The 15,688-nt window shown below is 34.5% G+C and overlaps 2 protein-coding genes across 2 annotated transcripts in view; both read right to left on the bottom strand.

Moving 5' to 3' along the window:
• The window catches only part of LOC142344587 (soma ferritin-like), a 320,547-nt gene extending 320,532 nt beyond the window's left edge, over positions 1-15 (bottom strand). The window contains exon 1 of the mRNA XM_075396377.1: positions 4-15. The gene's annotated coding sequence lies outside the window, so the exon portion shown is untranslated. The remainder of the gene's footprint in view (positions 1-3) is intronic.
• The window catches only part of LOC142344588 (soma ferritin-like), a 145,024-nt gene that overhangs the window by 14,835 nt on the left and 114,501 nt on the right, over positions 1-15,688 (bottom strand). The gene's annotated exons all lie outside the window — the stretch shown is intronic.

The raw sequence follows: 15,688 nt of genomic DNA on the forward strand, positions 1-15,688 counted from the left end.
TTAATTTAATAAGTTATTGATAAGAATCTGGTACAAAATGAACTGTGGGCAACAAAGACAATAACCTAATAACCGTGCCACTGCAACGGTTCCATTCAGTAACGAAAATCTTTAACAAAACAGGAAAAATATCACCCATATTAACGATTACCGTTCCCCAAGCGCTCGCAGAATTAACTTGGATCGCTAGGGAGCAGCGGTCTAGTTAACTTGGACATGAACCTGAACCAAAATCTGAACTTACAATGGCGTGAAAAAATTTTTCAGAAGTTTTCAAAAAATTTTCTGCAAATTTTCTGCAGTTTTTGAAAAGGGTTTAACTGTAAAAACTAAACACTCCATTACCATCCTTTACATCTTTATCATCAAATGCATCAATTGCCTATTTATATTTTTGCTGCAGAGGAATTGTCAACTCAAAATTTTTTAAACTGATTTAAAAAAGCGAACGTTTTCGAACATTGCTTTCATCATCAGGTTTAACAATCGAGCACAAAGATTTACAAAATATATAAACTTGTCTTTGACTCTATCTATCGAATTCTATGAGTTAAAATAACAACGAATTTTTAAAATTATTTACTGCTTAAATCATATTTACAAAAGTTTATTTACATTTATTACACCAAAAATATTTCAACTTTATTCCCGAGTTTTTGAAAATCCTGTGTAAATTGTTTTATTTTCCTGAAAAAGGAGTTTTTACTTTCATTCAGTTCTGTTGTTGTCTTTTAGTTTTTGGGGTTGACAAAAATTTGAATTAACATCTGTCAGGATATTTTTTGAATTTCAAAGAAGAAGAAGAAGAATTTAGTTGTGGTTTCAGTTTTTTGATGTAGATCTTGTCATCAGTTTATCAACCACGCGACATGCATCAAATATCTATGCGCTGTACCACAACATTCAACGAAATGTTGTCACACAGGTGAAACTTTCTTTTGATGCTCCGAAATTCTAGTGGTAGCATGTCGGCTTGTTTGGCCAACATAGATGGAACGGTAAAGGAAACCAATTTGTCAAATTAAAATTACTTCCAATATTTAAAACAAACGTTTTCGAACTTTACGTTCATCGTCAGGTTAAAACTGTTTTACAAATTGTTAAAAGATAAAATGAATATGTATTTACATTTGTCTGAGACGACAATTAAAACAATTCTAGGAACTATTCTACAAAATCAATCGAAAATTTTTCCCTATATACAATATTTAGCCTATTTCATATTCATTACATGTAACTTTGTATACCACCTGCGGTTTCATATTTTTGGCATAAGATGATTTCAGACTGGGCAAGCAAGTTCCTAATTCTCTCGTTGTGAAAATGATCTGAATATCACACACTTTTTTCAGTCTACTTGCAAAAATTTTAGTGATGTTGCCTCTGTATTGAACAAAAAACATCGGCTTAAGCTCATTTTTATTGAATTTTTAAATTGTTTTGAGATGTTGTTCTTTTTTGGGGGGCTTTTTTGTAACCTTTTTACGCAACCAACGTCTCATTACCAATACTGGAAGACTACTCATTTGGATACTGATTTTAAATCCAGATCCCTTGATTCTTCTTAAGAGCTACATCAGAGGACTGCCAGTCTATGGTTGCATTGAAAATTCTATGTACCGTAACTTTTTTTCTTATGTTGTAGAGATGGACAGCTACGGAAATTTAGGATTATGCCGATATCAGTTGATTTTTGATACTATTGACTGCTAATTTTTCTTTCATCGTTTATGTATATGTTGAGATCTCGGAGCGCCAAGTCTCCATTACCGTTGGGTGACTCAAGAGTGAATTGTAAGTTTTTTTGAAGTGAATGTGCATACGCAAGGTAATCTAGAGGGTTACGCTTGACAGTGCACACTACGTCATCCCGATACCTACTGAATAACTTTAATTCCTGTGTGTCCTCTGTTGTACCTCTTTCCGCACAAAAGGCAATCTCCTGCATGTTTTTTATTCCATGCCAGTTATACCTTGGCATTTTTGTTTGAAATCAGTTTTTGCACGCTTCGCACTCGACTCCTTTCCCTCGGAAAGTACCGCATCGGTTACAATCCATGACCCGTCCCTTAACGCCGGGAGTTCTGTTCTCGGTTCCCTCATTTGGTTTCTGCAAAGATTTTTCAAAAACAATTTCCACGAAACTGCAAAAAGTACCGCCAGCGAAGCACTCATGTCTAAAACGTCCGATTGAGTGTACCTAATTTTTGTACACTTAAAGTGAACTTTCGTTACAGCTAGTCTCAAATGGTTCTTCATAGCTGACCTCGGAATCTCAGGAACCTCATCACATCGAGAGATACTACTATCTCACCATCCTAAATTGATTGCCTCAAAAGTGGCCCTGGCGTCTTTTGAATTTGTCTCAATATTTGCACCTGGTAACCTCTGGAAAAAAAGAGGCAGAAATTTATTGAGGTTCTGGTAACTGCTACCGGGTATTGACAGAGCAGACCGAAGCGGCGTATCGTTTTTATGTACTTCAGCAAGTCCACAAAGCCTGGCAGTTTGCAATCCAGTTGTCCTGAGCCTGTGGTAATTTTTTTCTCTGATGTTTCCCTGATTCATTAGTTGATACAAACTGCTATTTATCAGTTTCTCAGGTTTTTAGTTAGATCATATATTTCTCCACTACGAGCCTCGACCTGACTGGCGCTAAGGATATCATTTAGTTGAAACCAGTATGTTGTCTCTTCCAAAACACAAAAATCACAACCTTTATCAAACGGTACAGCCAGTAGTTTTTGATTTTTCAAAAAATTTATAACTTTTTTAACCCCTTTATCCATTGGCGTCTCACCTATATTTCTGATTAACCACTTTGCAGACGATTTTTTTCTCATAACTTTTCACCATCAGTGTTCTTCTCCCTAAACTCACCAACCAATCTTTCTACATCAGCGAGAAAGTGCACTTTATTAAATTTGTCTCTAATTGGATTCTTCGGAGCTAATTATAGGACGTCCAGGACAAATTTCGACGGTTCAACACCGTTCAAGATAACAACATTATCATGAGATCCATTCTGCAAAGGCCTGACCTGTCTCTCAGAGAGCTTTGCCAACTTGTTGTTTAGTCTCTTATCAATCAGTTCGGAATGATATCTTATTTAATTTCTAATGCTGTACACAATTTTTGGCAAAAGTTCTTTTTTCACCTCTATCCTGTGAATGTCCCTATCCTCATCAAGTTTTTCTCCAAACAATCTAAGTCCTTGTTCCGCACAATTTATTTCTTTCCTTAGGAGCTTAACATGAAAACCTGTGCACCGCATCTTCTGAAAAAACGTCGTTTTTGGGAATTTAAAACTTCATAAAATCTGGAATGATATCATTATTGTTACAGTTCTTCAATATTTCTATTCGAAATTTACGGTTTATTTGAAGATTTTGTATATTTTAGCTATTGTTTTTAGCAGTTGCTAGCCTGAGAATGTATATGAGCCATGGTTATGATAAAATTTCCCACATAACGGAAGCTCGCTCAAAGATAGTGGGTAATAAAACTCTTTTGTTCAGGAGCTAAACCTTCGTTCTCTGTTTCCACCAATCTTACATTTGCGAAGTTCTACTCGTCGTTTTCCGAGCTTCTTCTCTTTTCCGTTCTCGAGGTTTTTCCATTCAGAGCTTAAAAGTTGCCTTGGTAGCTCAGAACAATGTCCAGTGACTTGATTTTACGTTCCCGTTATGGTGGAGCACACTGTAGTTTCCCAGCTGTGTTTTCCGCTTCCGCTTTAATATCAGGTGCTTTGTCACCCTCAGAGCCAGTATCCCAGTACTCAACCAGTCTTTGAAAGTATCAGGGATTCCAGTGCGCTGACAGCATACAACAAGCGCTTTAAACTTGTTCCTATTTGCGGTCAAGTAGTTTGTCAGCTCTTGTATACTAATTGGTCTCTAGTTATTCGATTTGTGGCTTGAGAGGCTGTTGATAATTAGATCATGTCACACAACAATGTCAGACTTTTTGCTCCATCGGCCCTTGATCAGACGGCTTTGTGCGTTTTTCAGCCTAAGCTTTACATTGGGGTTAAAAAAGTCCAGGGACTGTGGTTATTCTTGGAAAAACTGCCCTCTTTTCACTATATTGAACACTTCTTAAGGCGAGATGGAGTGAACTGCCGCCAGAATATGAACCATCCTGTCAGTAACATATTGGAAAAAAGTTTATTTTTTGTTTTCTCTCGCTTTTGTAGGTCCCATTAAAAATCAAATTGACAAAGGGTAAATCTGAAGAGAATGAATTTTCAATTAAATTTTTAAAAGGATTAGAAAAACGCATTTTTTCAAACATTGCGTTCATCTTCAAGTTTAACAATCGAGTATAATGATTTTTAAGTATATAAACTTGTCTTTGACTCTATCTATTGAATTCTAAGAATGTGTTAAAATAACAGCAATTTTTTGAAATTATTTACAGCTTAATTCATACTTACAACAGTTTATTTACATTAATTACACCCAAAATATTTCAACTTTTATTACCGAGTTTTTGAAAATTCTGTGTAAATTGTTTTATTTTCCTAAAACGGAATTTTTAGTTTCATTCCGATCTGTTGTTATCCTTTAGTTTTTGGGGTTGACAAAATTTCAAATTAACGTGTATCAGAATATTTTTGAATTTCAATACTAAAATTTTGTGCGTTCGAACTAAAACCTATTCATCTTTAATTGGTTAATAAGATCATATTGCGGACTTGATCTCCGCACTGCGCTTACAATATGTCCGTTTATTATTATTTTTTGAATCTCATTGCCAATAATAATTTCATTGACAATATTATTATTATCTGACTCATCAGGTTCTTGAGACTGATTTTGAACATTTGGATTTTGATTTATAACCGATTGGTAAATAAAAGTGGATTAAGCGGAACAAAATTCACAAAAATTGGACAACCCTACTTGTGTTTCACCATGGATTACTTTAAAACATTCACGCAACTCATTTCTATTTAACTCTTCAGTACATAAGTCAAGTACAATAGATGAAGTTTTGGAAAAAGTTTTGGAAAAATTTCTGAAAAAATTTTAGAAGGTTCAATGTTAAAAAACTAAATTTTTCCAATATCATCCTTGACATCTTTATTGTCAAATGCATCAATTGCTAATTTATATTGTTCTAATAAGTAGTTTTTCATCTGCACAATTTTTAACAAGAGGTGTATTAACACTATAGGCTGTCGGATCTCAGGCTTGAAGAACATTTATACGCGCGAAGAAAAGTCTAACCAGATCCCAACTTTGCATAGCATCAATAGAAATGAACAAAAAATGTCAAAACTCAAAAACAAATCTTGATATCTCTCCTTAAGCTTAGAAGAAAAAAGCCGATTTTTGTCCTTAGATGTGATATGATGTCAGCGTAGCTGTCTTCTTTTCGTGCAGAGAGCTTCGATGCGTTGTTCAGCGCTTTTGCACCTGATGCGCCAGCTCCACCAGTGCATGTGAAGACAGGTGGACAAAATGTTGCATTCTCAGCATCATTTACTCTTTGTTCATGTTTGTTCTTTTAATAGATTCATGATATTTGGAGTCTTCGCTGCAGCTTTCAGGGTAATTTTCTGCCAGTGGGTTCAAAATTTTTTACATCAAAATATTTTTGTTGAACCTCGATTCCCAATGTCAGTTGTCTCTGATATCTAATCTTGCATCATCATCAGTTGTCGTTGATTTAAGAGCAAATGTTCCTCTTACAACGGCTGAAGAAAAAGGTTTGATCTGAACATCGCGAAAGACATCATTGGACACCGTGAAAGGAATCGGGAAGATTATTATTTCTCATATGTGTGTATCCTCCTTTTGGACAGTGGAGGGCATATGCCACAGTGAAGTTTTAATTGCATGCACATAGTGATGCACATAGGCATCTTCACTGGGTCCCAAATATATCAAATGGCAAGGCCATCACCAAACTCGCTTTTCGTTAGGTCAGAGTGATATCCATTCAATGGCATATCGTTCACACAGCTTGACGCTCCTTTTTCACTAGATAAAGTCAATTAAGCGAATCTCGTTCTTTTAATTTCGCTCTTAATTCTAGTCTTTATCGATTTGATATCAAGCGCTTTCTGCTTTTTAATTCATTAATGTTTTGTTGTTGCTTAAGTTCGGCTTCAATCCGATTCTTCAAACCAGAATACTTTTACACGCGTTGACAATGTAAGCGATTGAACCGCACATTTACATAGTTAGCTTTTTTACTGGTCTTTTTATTTTTTTTATATGAATTCAAGCGCGATTAACAGGAAATTGATCACTCTAGTTTTAAAAAAGGGACATAAATACTTGCAGAGGAACTGAAAAACAAGATGACAAGCTCTCTGGAATCGGCACTATTTTGGGCTTCAACTTGATCATGATCTTATTGTATTCATAATGCAATTGTATGTTTAAAATGATAGATGCTTGATTGAAATTAGCAAATTTCAAGTGATGCTAAAAGTGAGTTCAAGATTACAAACTGACTACAAGAAACTGCCAATCTAATATCTGCTTTATCTTAGTGAGTATTGCCAGATTGGTAAATTTAATGCAAATGGTTGTGGAAAATTTCTGAAAGTTAAGTTTCTGATTATATGTTTTTGATCCGATTATTCAAACCAAAATACAAATAAAGGGGAAGGGAAACGTTGGCAAAAACTCCTGAAGGATTAGTTTACAAATCAAATTTTCAATTTAATTTCTTACTCCAGTTAACACGTTTATAACATGATGCAACTGAGGAGTAGCTAATTACTGAAAACAAGCTTGAATAATTGATGGGAACCCGCTACAATGTCCTCAAAAGCATCATTTTTTCCACAATTAATAAAAAGAAGTATTTAGATTGGAGAATTGAGAAGATCAAAAACATTGATGAATGCCGTTCAATCGAGAACCTTTACAATCTTGCAATCAAGATCTGTGTTAAATCGGCTTTTCAAATATCCGATAAATATGAACCTGCTTTACCAAACTTGATACTAACAAAATAGTGCCAATAAATGACAAAAATTAGGCCTCCAATGGAAAAGTTTTACATTAGGAAGTTATTTTTAAAGAAATTCAGATCTTTTTGATCCGTTTGTTCAGATCCGTTTGTGCCCCCCAGCTTAGTGGGCGCACATTATTTGCACCCCCAGACGCACGTGCCATATTTTTAGACACTGATTTACTTTGTAATGACACTTGCTCTGTACTGTAAGTGGAAGCGCTTAACGTACTGGGGGGTGGGGGCTGAAACGGAAAAGACCCAAAAACTCGAAAGACAGAAAAATTCAAAAGACAGTTACAAAACAAATCCGGCATTATTTGATAAATCAGCTTAAAAGACCTCCATCACTCTTTTTCATGCTATCCGGCGAATTAGAAAACATATCACTGACAAAACTACCACCTTACGTGCAAAATGCGTTTCTTTAAACGACATTTCTTGATTGGGTCTCTTTATTTGACCAGTCTATTGATAAGTCTACAAGTCCGATGAACAAACTCGTTTCTCAGTTCGTCTTTTTTGGCATCTTGAAGGTCGCTGCTAGTCGATGGAATACTTCTCTTCTACAGGTTCGGATCCCGTAGACCCAGCGCTCAACGGAATGCAAATGGACTTGTATATACAAATAGTCTCTATTAGTATCCAAAGGCCTCATATCGTCAGCAAATAAGTACGTTTCAGCAAAAGCGAAGATCACTGAAGAAAACACACAACAAAACTAGGCCAAATAGTGACCCTTGGGGAACTCTCCTAGACACCCACAAAACTTCGGAATTTGTGTTGTCCACTCTAACATATTGCTTTCTGTTGTTAAGATGATCGCAAAGGAGCTACAATTGGCAACCGTCACCAATCTGTGCTAGTTTTCTCGGTTTCTCAAAATGGGCTACTTTATCGAGTGCCTTGCTGAAGTCTGCGTAGAAGGCAATAATTTTGGTTTTAGCGTCTTTGTCATGAGCCTCATAAACTCATTGTAGGAAATTAAGTATATTTGCTGTGATGGGATCAAAGCTGTGATGGGATCAAAGATTTCGTCTTTCGGTATTGCGGGATCTTCTGTAACAACTTGTCGTGAAATTTCTTCACAGTTGGGATTGTTGTGTTGTCAGGTGGTCTTCCCGTGGTTTTATCTACAGCCATTACTGTGGAACAAGGTCTCTTGATTTTATCGCATGCTTTTGTGTCGTTTCCCATTTTCTTTTCTACACGACCAGTTAGGCGTTCTTTTCCTGCTTCTTACCCTGCATAAAAATTTCAGGTTTCTTGATCAGTCTTTTTGTTTACAGTAGCCAGTGTTTTGCGGCATACGAAATCGTCGTTTTTGTTGTTCTCTACACAAGCGTTGCCGAGCAGCATAGCGTTCACACTGACTACTTCGATACTATTTCTGGTAACTGAAGAGAAAGAGAGAGAGAGAGAGAGAGAGAGGGAGAGAGAGAGAGATGGAGAGAGAGAGAGGGAGAGAGAGAGAGAGAGAGAGAGAGAGAGAGAGAGAGAGCAGTGCATGCGGACGTTAGATGCCTTTGACCACAGTAATATGCTCATCTGCTATATGACTGGAGGGGGGGGGGGGGTCCGGAAACCCCCCCCCCCCCCTGCAAAGAACTTTACCACCGAAAAACTGATTTTCTCTCAGTGAAATCAAGTTTTTTGTTTACGTTTTACCAGTCTGAGAGATTTTTCTTGTGATACGTTGACTAGTGAAACTTAAACAAAAAACTTGATTTCACTGAGAGAAAATCAGTTTTTCGGTAGTAAAGTTCTTTGCAGGGGGGGTTGTCCGCACCCCCCCCCCTCCCTCCAGTCATATAGCACCTGCCGTTTGCTGGTGTGCTGGCGTTAAGGCAACCTAGAGCAGTTCCTCATTTGCTCGACGGTAAAAGCTCATTTTCTATAGAACTAAAAATTTTCCTATAAGGCCTCAAACTTAATCTCAAAATTTTCAAAAACTTTTTGCGAAATTTGAAAATTTTTTGAAGTCCTCAAATTGTCTGAAATGGATTTTGCGCTATGAAAGAGCACTAAAAAGTGATTTTTCGTAGACTTCACTTTTTTCACCTATGCAGTATGGGGGTTGAAACATACAAAAATTCCAAATTTTTGATGAAAAAATTCCAAAATTTTTTGGAGTACTAAAATGGTCCGGAATGGATTTTGCGCAATGAAAGAGCACTCAAAACTGATTTTTTGTTGACTTCAATTTTTGTCCCATGCAGTATAGGGGTCTAAACATACATAAATTTCAAATTTTTGAGAAACAAATTCCAAAATTTTTCGAAGTCCTAAAATGCGCTAAGAAAAAGCACTCAAAAACGATTTTTGTGGAATTCGTTTTGTTCAACCCTGTAGTACCAAACAACTCAGTTTCTGAAATAGTCTGAAATAAGTCAAAGAGCAGTCGGAAACAATTTTTGTTGACAATACTTTTGCAAATGTACAGTATAATGTGGAAAGCTTGTCTTTATTTTTTTATAAACATGTGTAACTATGTATGTTTCCATCAAAAGAAGTCCGTATATTTGCTTGCATGTGATCAAAAAAGTAATTTTTATCTCTGCATGAATATATGAAAGAAAGCAAAGAATGAAAATTTCATGTATAAAATCAGGCGTATTCATGTATATAATAATGAAAGTATATATGAAAGTGTATATTTGTTTAAAAATAAATAGAACTGTGCTTAAGTTTAGTATTATGTTTGCATGAGTATAAGCTGAAATGTATGTTTGTGTGTCGAAATTGTAAATGTGTGCATATGTCAAGACGTTCTTGGTTTTATGTGTGTATGTTTTTTCTATATGTTTACAATGGAATGTATGTATATATCTCTGAATGTGTTTATGTATTTATGTATTTATATGCTTGCAAGTCAGACGAGAGAGAGAGGGAGATAAGTCCCTGGAGGGCAATTTAACTGCTTAGAAGAATTGTGTTAATTGTCTCCATGATCCAATAATATTATACCTTGCAAACAGATTTTGACCTTCAGCGTTGATAAACTCTGTCCTTTAAACATTGGCAAGCAAAATGTCACAACCGATAACGACAACAATTTTTTGATGTTCTGAGCATGTTTTTTGAAATTGAATTTTTGACGCCTATCTAGCTACCATATTAAAAACCATCAAGATTTTTTTACAGAAAAAAATTAAATTCATGCTCTTTGTCTTTTAACACTTGGCAAAAAAATGATGAAGTGTTGCAACACAGAAGAAAAAAATAACTTTTGATGTTCTGAGCATATTTTTTTGAAAACCGATTTTTCTACACTTATTCAGCTACCCGTCCAGGAATGAGCAAAATTTTTCTTACATGGAAAATATATATGAGATGAATTGTTGAGAGATAAACAATAAATTGAGCTAAGTAAAAAAAATAAATACTTTAAAAAACCAAAAATGTTGGTTGAAAACTATGATATGCAGGATTAGCTGAACTTTTTAGTTAAATAAAGTAGAATGATAGGAATTCACCAAGAGCTTGAATCAGACAAAAAAATGTAATGGTGTACAAGAACAGTAGTTGGCACTGGAAACGTAAAAAGCGCTAAAATTGTCAAAAGTTAATTAGTCACTTTATCAATTAAGCAAGAACAAACACAAACTATGGATCCGTGGGTGGTTGATAGAAACAGCTTCAGAAATGTATAGGTTTTGTTTGCGTATTGGTAATAGCAATAATGGATACTGCGTGCTGGGACGGAAATATTAAACAGTAACGAAACGCATCTTCAGTAAATGCTTCCGATAAATTCAACTATTGAACACTGCATGTATGGTACCAGAGCAACTCAAGCAAACAGAAATTAAAAACGTTCATCAGAGTGTCTTCTTGGATCAAATTTACTGCGTTCAGTAACCCTGTGTTAAAACTCTGGACAACTTATTGCTCTGTCCACGTTTTAAAATGAGATTACCGTAACGATATTTCATAGAGCATCGAAAAGAGGTAAATCCAAAGCAGTCTAAAATTAAAAGGAGCAGAGTTTTTATAACATATAATTGGGCCAATCAGTCTGGCGAACATATTGGAATTTAACACAACACTACTGCTACCTACTACCGCTACTGCCTACTACTACTACCTACAACTACTATCTACAATTAGTACCTACTACAACTGCTACATACTAGTACTAGCTACAACTTCTACTAAATACTATTACTAAGTACTACGGCTACTTATTGGTTCTAAGTTACACTAGTACCTACTACTACTTCCTTTTAATACCTTCAAATATTACCTATTGTTTACTAACTATCTACAACAATGTGTTTCTGTTTTTCTAAAAAAAGTAAACAATACTTATCTCTAGAGAATCGTTGAGCATAAAAAACATAAGCTTTTATCTATCTCAAAGTGATGTGTCCTGATTGACACAGGCCGATAAATCTACCCGCTAATATTTTCAACAAATCATTAAGTGTTTGAAGTTTTTTCAAAGATATAGAAAACGCTGAAGCTTTGTCGTATACATTAACTCAGTAACTTTCAAATCAAAGATAATCTGTTAATTAACAATTTAAAAATCCATCGTATGATATAGCAGGTTGATATTTAATTAATTAAATCAATGAAAAGTTTTACTGTTTAGCGAACCAGTCTAATTTTTAGAGCTTCAAATAAGTTTTATTGCTATGTTCTTTTTTTGAAGTGTAAATTTTGTATACTTTTTTCACTTATTAGGGATCAGTCATAAATTTAGGTCTTTTGTTTAAATGCTGTTTTTTTGTTTATTCAATGTATGACGTCTGATTCCATTTGCAATTAATTGATAGATATGAAACGCAAACTTTTTCAAAATTGATAATATGAAGGATTATATAGCGTAAACATTGACAGGTTCACAATGGCATTGCTCTATGTCTATTTATAATATCACTTTCATAGAAAAATGCTTGCTTCAAAAAGTCCATAGTGTGTACCTTAATTGATACAAACACTTTTCAACGTGCCTACATTATTCAAAAAAACTGAGGTTTTACTCTATAGAGTTGTTTTTGTTTGTTTATTCAGAGTCACCTGTTGTTTCAGTTGTCAAGTAGTACACCATTTTTTCTGAATCCTTACGTTTCAAAAAATTGTATAGACTGAAAACTGCTGGGATAGCTTGCCAGAAGGACATGTGTTAGTTGAGTTTCATATTAACCTTAGCTTAGGCTCAGGATGTGTTGACAGCTAAGACTGTAATTGTGAACTTGCTATTCTTTAAAAGTTTAGCGCTATATGATTTTGCAATTTTTGTTATAATAACTTCTTCCTAATAGTATTGAATTTCATTTGGTAATTGTTTATCTGAAAAAAATTAAAACTAAATCAACCTCAAGAAACGTTTCTCAGCAAAAATAAGTGAAACAGTCTTGTTGGATTTGAGAGCTCAAACAAAATCTTTGAATTTAGGTGTTTAGGTGAACAAATTTTTTTCGTTTTTAACCTCTGCTTACACTCATTGGGCACCAAATGGTTCCAGAGAAGTACTTTTCGCGGAATCTTACACAAAATTCTTCTTTATTAGTGTTCAAAACTGTGATCTAAAAATAGTATTCAAGGGATAATTACGTTATAATAGTTGATTTGTATTATAATGCGAACGCAAAACAATTGAAACACGTTCTCACAATCTATTGAAACTACAGTTATATATGTGTCAAAAAAGCGAAGGAGACCTTCTGGCTTTACTAAGCTTTTTGGTATAGTTTACTATATTACATAGACTATATTCACATGATCTATTATGGAATCTTTACTGCACGAGTTCTACAAGCATTCCTGGAGACTATAATTTTGCATTTTTCTGTAGAAAAGAACAGAAAAAACGCATAATTTTCCAAAATCAGCAGTGTTGACATATTTTACCACTAATTCTTGAAAAGAGCGGTTAGTGCAAATTCTTAAATGGTTAATTTTCTCTGAAGAATGTTCGGCTAATGAATTTTAAAAATTGCAAAATAACTAATATGGAGATACTTTTAAGTCATGACCACATTAGGTAATAGTTAACAAAACTAGATGTGATTTTTTGCAACCATAAAAACCGTCAACACAGAGAGTAGAAATTAGATTAGGCGCTTTGATGCCATCGTCGAACTGAGAAGTACATTTCTACCTTCCTTTGGTCAATTTGGAAAATGTTCCAGTGTTAAAACCTTTCTATTCATAGTACATTAAGTTCAAAGTTTAAAGCATTCAAAATTTTCGGAAATTAGTGGTATTCTTTTCTATGTGTTAATAAGTATTCTTGGCTTTGTGTACCTCGTTTTGATGGTATCTTTCCAAAAGGGTTTCTATGTTTTCAAACGTTTGTTTGTTATGGACCCTATGAAGAGTCGATTTGAGTTCTTTCAGCTGAGTCAAAGACAAAGAACAACTGTCAAAAAACAAATTCTGTTTATAGAGGCAATTAGGCTAATGTGATTTCCAGGTTTTTAATGCAGTATTTTAATTTTCTCTGGGCTTAAACAATGTGAGAAATATGTAAAACTGTCTCTTAAGAAAAGTTCGAGGTGGAATTTTACTACTATGTGTTTTGCTAAAAGCCACTATTGTAAATAAAAACCACTGTAATTTAACATGATTTCTATCTTCATGGAAGTTCTATCTTCTATAACAATAAATGGTAGAATCATTGTGTTCAAGAAAACGTTTTTTTCACGAGTAACCATATAGCAAAAAGTCAATTTTCAATAATAAAAAATAATAATAATAATATATAATAAATATAATAAATATAATAAATAATAAAAAAAGAAACGCTTTCCACGTTAACTTTTTTTTTACTTGAAAGTCATAAAACAAAACAATGCCTAGCTGACATAAAAAAGATTTAGATTATGCAAAACAAATTTTTATAAGACTTCCTTGTCAAACAATTGTTTATGAACATGCTGATTTTTAATTACTACTTTAACAAATTTGTACTCTTAGGACCTCAATGGTTAGCTTGGAGGAAACTCATAAGAGAACGGACAAGTATTCACTTCTTGCGTTTGTTGGAATTTTCGTTCTGATACGTTAAATGCTTACTATTCTTGATACCAAAGCGTTATGGATTAACGAAGTTTTGCGTCCGCGCTAATGAATACTTAGGTTTAAAAAATATATGAAAAACTTAAATAACATACTGAAATACTTCATTTTGACACATAGCTTTAAAAGCTACTGAGTGAGTTCTGTGAAAACCAAATGTTCCATGACAAACACAAGTGGTTGCACATGTATACAGAAAACACTAGTGCATACTTACGTCTATGGTTCAGATTGAGCCTTTGAGCAAAACATGTTTGTTATCTAGCAACAGAAAACGTAAACAGATGGTTTCTTATCGTTCCTCAAAATAAACCACGTCATAGCAAAGCAAAATCAATACTATTGTTTAAATAACTTGATATTACACGTACGACTTAGAACCAGTTACTATATAACCTAGAGGCAATTGTAACCATGAAATTCAAACAATAAGGTCAATAGCTGAATTTAAATGAATTTGATTTGTCCTGTTTTTTCAATTGCTTTATTTAAGTTAACGTTTTTTTGCTTAACTGGAGCACACTGTGGGTCGAAATGTGTTCCGTAATAAACAGTTGCAAGCCTATGTACTCACCCTACTTTTATCTCAACGTTTGCTGCAACACAGTAGAGTACATTTATTTACGCCTTCTTGATCACAGACAAGAGAATACTTAAGCAAACTAATAAAAGTGCTTTTAGCCGAAAATATTATGCAAGAATTGTGCAGAGCAGACTGAACTTCTCACGATATAGGGATTTTTATTCATCAAAAATCAAGCGCCAGGTTGAATTTCTGTTTCAACCGGTGACTTGTCAGAGAGACGAAGTGAAAAGAGCCGATTTGAAAGAGAGCCAACATTTTATTTGAATTATTAGTTGATAATTTAAGATAAATTTTGTGGCCAATTAAATTGGCTTCTCAAATGCGACTACTAAATTTCTCACCAATCATAACCGAGTATTTGAGAAAAAAATATAGTATCTCCAAGTATAGACACTGAAAGCGATTTAAAAAATAATTATCTAGAAACCATCACGGACCATGGTCATGCCTCAGCGGCTCTTGAGACTTGATATGAAACTATCATAACCGAAAATGAGACCAATTAAACCACTCAGGTACTTTTCTTAGTAATCAACTAACAATTGAGGGTAATTAACAGCAACTTTTTGATTTCGGCTCTACTTAAATCAAAACAAGTTGCGGAGTTTTCTAACGTCAGCTCTTTATAACGTCGACTCTCTTGCGCGTATTCGTTTCAACATTTTCAGAACAATAATCTCCGGTTTGGGAATCCTACTTTACAACAAATTTCTGACTTTCTACTCCTTTGAACAGGCCAAATACTGTTTCCTGTTTCTCTGACGTGAATAATGTTGAATCAACAAACTGTAGTCTAAAGGAGCGGTTTTGCAACTACTAAATTTTGGATAATAAGCATACACAAAGAAGTTTAATAATGCACAGCATTTCAAAACAGGTTATAAATGGAAACAATTCAAAACTGAAAACCAACGTCTAGTTCATAACCTTTAATCAACAAGAATTTTCCAGTTGTAGTTGTTATTGTCGCATGAACAACTCACATTTTCGTCGAATCTCACTCTTTTTGGAAAATTTCCACTGTGAAGTACACATCCTCGAACTACATGAAAACGGCTCCTCTTTTGTAGAGCATTGTTAGACGATCGCTCAGTGCTGAGT

This window comes from Convolutriloba macropyga, chromosome 8 (assembly GCF_964194025.1).
Source record: "Convolutriloba macropyga chromosome 8, txConMacr16.3, whole genome shotgun sequence".
NCBI classification, from domain to species: domain Eukaryota; kingdom Metazoa; phylum Xenacoelomorpha; order Acoela; family Convolutidae; genus Convolutriloba; species Convolutriloba macropyga.